Genomic DNA, 4642 nt, shown 5'->3' with positions numbered 1-4642 from the left:
AGAGCAGAGGTTTTCTAATCACAGTAAACGAACTTGATGTTGATGGCAAGTCAAAACCAACTAAGGAGCCCTCAGCTCTGTAAGCCAAAGAGCCCAAGACTGCTCTGTAATGTGTTTACTTTATGCTTATATTTGCTCTTATAATAATTAACACATTTCCCCATCTTACCCCTCTAATAGAGCAATAATAGGCTTCTATTTTTGATTAGGACTCCCCAATACATTGCTTAATATATATTTATTCATTGCAAAAATATTTATGAAATATTAATAATAACCAATATCCAGATTCTAAAAACTAAGAATAGTGAGATAAATGTGATACAAACCACTCTTCAGAGGTAGAATCCAGAAGTAGATATATGAAAAATACACAGATATAACACAAGGTATGATTTATTAGTGTTGCAAAACAGCACAAAAGCTGTGTTCGGGGATTGATAAATAATTGATGCTTTCAGAGAAATGTGTCATTTGAAGAGGACCATGAAAGATAAGCTTTAAAAAGGGTATAAGGATGTTAGGCTAAGGAAATCTAATGTGTCAAGACATTGTAAAAAAGATGAATGTTTCAGTGTGTCTTGAATTCAGTGCAATCAGTTAGCTATTGCCATATAAAGGCAGCAAAATTCTTAAAGGTCATTGTGTTAAAACCACTGTCATTTATTCAGAATAGATTCAGGCTAGGAAAAGATAGGAATAATGATTTCTGCCCCCAAAGTTTATATCTTTCTCCTGGGCTCAGTAGTCAACATGGGCATGATTTTCTCATGGTTGTGAAAGAGATGTGAGAGCAACTCTCAGCTTTTGTCACATCTGCCAACATCCAATTATTCAAAGCAAGTTATATGACCAAGTCGAGCATCAAAGAGTAGCAAATATTACTTAACCCATGTAAGTAGTAGGCAGAGTGAGTATTTTCAAAAAGAATATAGTGCAAAAACCACATCATTACTAGTTTTCTTTCAATAAAATATTCTCCCTGCATTCAACTGAAATTCTTATGGCTTTCTCTTATCTGAATGTTTCTGAATTAAAGAACACTTATTAAATTATATTTTTGCGCCAGTTATCACAGTCCACTACCTTGATTTTTAATATTTTAGCTGCTCATAGAGCAGATGTTTGTAATAATGTATGTTTATCTTATTTGCAGTAACTCAAGACAGTATATCAAGTGCTCACTTGCACAGCACATATGCTAAAATTAGAATACAGATTAGCATGGTCCCTGAACAAGGATGACATGCAAATTCATGAAGCTTTCTTTTGTTTGTAACAAGTAGTAAATAAACTATAGAGATCTAATGCACAGAATAATAAATATATAGAGTAACATTATACTCTAGTCAAGTAATATGATAAATGTTGCTTCAATGGCAACCATGTTACAATATACAAATGTATCAAAGTAGCATGTTATATACCTTCAATTTACAAAGTGTAACATGTTAAATATGTCAAATTTTTTAAAAAGACAAGGTATTGTTTTTACATTTGTTTTTTTTTTCTTTATTTTGAAATGTTTTCTTTATTTTTCTTTATTTTGAAATGTTTTTCTTTATTTTGAAATGTAAAACTGAAACTGAACAATGACCAGTGGGAGAAACTTATTTAAATGATTCATTTTACCTAGAAAATACCATGATAGCTGAATATGGTTCTAAACAACATTTTCCACTCAGTTCTTAGAGAGAACTGTAACTTCAATTAAAAATACACCTGAAGGGGCTTCCCTGGTGGCGCAGTGGTTGAGAATCTGCCTGCCAATGCAGGGGACACGGGTTCGAGCCCTGGTCTGGGAAGATCCCACATGCCGCGGAGCAACTGGGCCCGTGAGCCACAATTACTGAGCCTGCGCGTCTGGAGCCTGTGCTCCACAACAAGAGAGGCCGCGATAGTGAGAGGCCCGCGCACCGCGATGAAGAGTGGCCCCCGCTTGCCACAACTAGAGAAAGCCCTCACACAGAAACGAAGACCCAACACAGCCATAAATAAATAAAAATAAAAATAAAACATAAAAAAATACACCTGAAAAAAAGAATGCTTTTTGATATAATAGGAAGCAGTTAGGCAAAGTAATGTAGTCCAATCTTAGCATATCTAATAGTTTGAAACACGACAAGGTGCATCTTCTAAGAAGAAAGTCTATATCCCAAAGTCAGTGTCTATGTGCAGGATTTCAAACTTATGTCTAGTTATTGATGTTCAGAGAATCATATTCCACTGATAGAAACTTTTAGCTTTCCTAATGTTTCCATGGAACATAATGCCATGTATACTCTCAGGTACTTTCCAGGGAGAATATCGGTAGGTTTAAAAACGTGGTATGTTAAAATACATTGCACTGATGTGCAGGTTCGTCTTTCTGTTAGGTTGCCATTATTTGCTCAGGGGAGACTTCAAATGGTAACATAAGATGCTTTGAACTTGTAAGATCTGTAAGGTTGAGATTTCTCACACAAATCATAAGAAAAATAAGGTATCTGGCTCCCAATATATGTAAATGATGGAAATCATTAATCTCTCTAAAAAATGTATTATATTTTCTAATAGTAACTCCAGAATGTGCTTTTAAAGTTGATTTTTATATTGTTTCTAATGAAAGATTTTTAAACATACCAATGCTACTCTTTTTTTTTTGAATTTTATTTTATTTTTTTATACAGCAGGTTCTTATTAGTTATCCATTTTATACATATTAGTGTATATATGTCAATCCCAATCTCCCAATTCATCACACCACCACCACCCTCTACCACTTTCCCCCCTTGGTGTCCATACGTTTGTTCTCTACATCTGTGTCTCTATTTCTGCCTTGCAAACTGGTTCATCGATACCATTTTTCTAGGTTCCACATATATGCGTTAATATACAATATTTGTTTTTCTCTTTCTGAATTCCTTCATTCTGTATGACAGTCTCTAGATACATCCACATCTCTACAAATGACCCAATTTCATTTCTTTTTATGGCTGAGTAATATTCCATTGTATATATGTACCACAACTTCTTTATCCATTCGTCTGTCGATGGGCATTTAGGTTGCTTCCATGACTGGCTACTGTAAACAGAGCTGCAATGAACACTGTATATGACTCTTTTTGAATTATGGTCTTCTCAGGGTATATGCACAGTAATGGGACTGCTAGGTCATATGGTAGTTCTATTTTTAGTTTTTTAAGGAACCTCATACTGTTCTCCATAGTGGCTGTATCAATTTACATTCCCAACAACAGTGCAAGAGGGTTCCCTTTTCTCCACACCCTCTCCAGCATTTGTTGTTTGTAGATTTTCTGATGATGCCCATTCGGACTGGTGTGAGGGGATACCTCATCGTAGTTTTGATCTGCATTTCTCTAATAATTAGTGATGTTGAGCAGCTTTTCATGTGCTTCTTGGCCATCTGTATGTCTTCTTCAGAGAAATTTGTATTTAGGTCCTCTGCCCATTTTTGGATTGCGTTGTTTTTTTAATATTAAGCTGCATGAGCTGTTTATATATTTTGGAGATTAATCCTTTGTTCATTGATGCATTTGCAAATACTTTCTCCTATTCTGAGGGTTGTCTTTTCATCTTGTTTGTAGTTTCCTTTGCTTTGCAAAAGCTTTGAAGTTTCATTAGGTCCCATTTATTTTTTTATTTCCATTACTCTAGGAGGTGGATCAAAAAAGATCTTGCTGTGATTTATGTCAAAGGGTGTTCTTCCTATGTTTTCCTCTAAGAGTTTTATAGTGTCCAGTCTTACATTTAGGTCTCTAATCCAATTTGAGTTTATTTTTGTGTATGGTGTTAGGAAGTGTCCTAATTTCATTCTTTTACATGTAGTTGTCCAGTTTTCCCAGCAGCACTTATTGAATAGACTGTCTTTTCTCCACTGTATATCCTTGCCTCCTTTGTCATAGATTAGTTTACCATATGTGCATGGGTTTATCTCTGGGCTTTCTATCCTGTTCCATTGATCTATATTTCTGTTTTTGTGCCAGGACCATATTGTCTTGATTACTGTAGCTTTGAAGTATAGCCTGAAGTCAGGGAGTCTGATTCCTCCAGCTCCGTTTTTTTCCCTCAAGGCTGCTTTGGCTATTCGGGGTCTTTTGTTTCTCCATACAAATTTTAAGATTATTTGTTCTAGTTCTGTAAAAAAAGGCCATTGGTAATTTCATAGGGGTTGCATTGAATCTGTAGATTGATTTGGGTAGTATAGTCATTTTCACAATATTGATTCTTCCAATTCAAGAACATGATATAACTCTCCATCTGTTCGTATCATCTTGAATTTCTTTCATCAGTGTCTTATAGTTTTCTGCATACAGGTCTTTTGTCTCCCCTAGGTAGGTTTATTCCTAGGTATTTTACTCTTTTTGTTGCAATGGGAAATGGGAGTGTTTCCTTAATTTCTCTTTCAGATTTTTCATCATTAGTGTGTAGGAATGCAAGGGATTTCTGTGCAATAATTTGGTATCCTGCAACTTTACCAAATTCATTGAATAGCTCTAGTAGTTTTCTGGTGACATCTTAAGGATTCTCTATGTATACTATCATGTCATCTGCAAACAGTGACAGTTTTACTTCTTCTTTTCCAATTTGGATTCCTTTTTTTCCTTTTTCTTCTCTGATTGCTGTGGCTAGGACTTCCACT

General features: G+C 35.1%; 1 pseudogene; it reads left to right on the top strand.

The window, feature by feature from the left end:
• The first annotated feature begins 1177 nt into the window (after positions 1-1177).
• LOC137751662 (U6 spliceosomal RNA) lies at positions 1178-1276 on the top strand (annotated as a pseudogene).
• Positions 1277-4642: the final 3366 nt, after the last annotated feature.

This window comes from Eschrichtius robustus, chromosome 17, assembly GCF_028021215.1.
Source record: "Eschrichtius robustus isolate mEscRob2 chromosome 17, mEscRob2.pri, whole genome shotgun sequence".
NCBI lineage: Eukaryota > Metazoa > Chordata > Mammalia > Artiodactyla > Eschrichtiidae > Eschrichtius > Eschrichtius robustus.
This window is presented reverse-complemented; position numbering and strand designations above follow the sequence as displayed.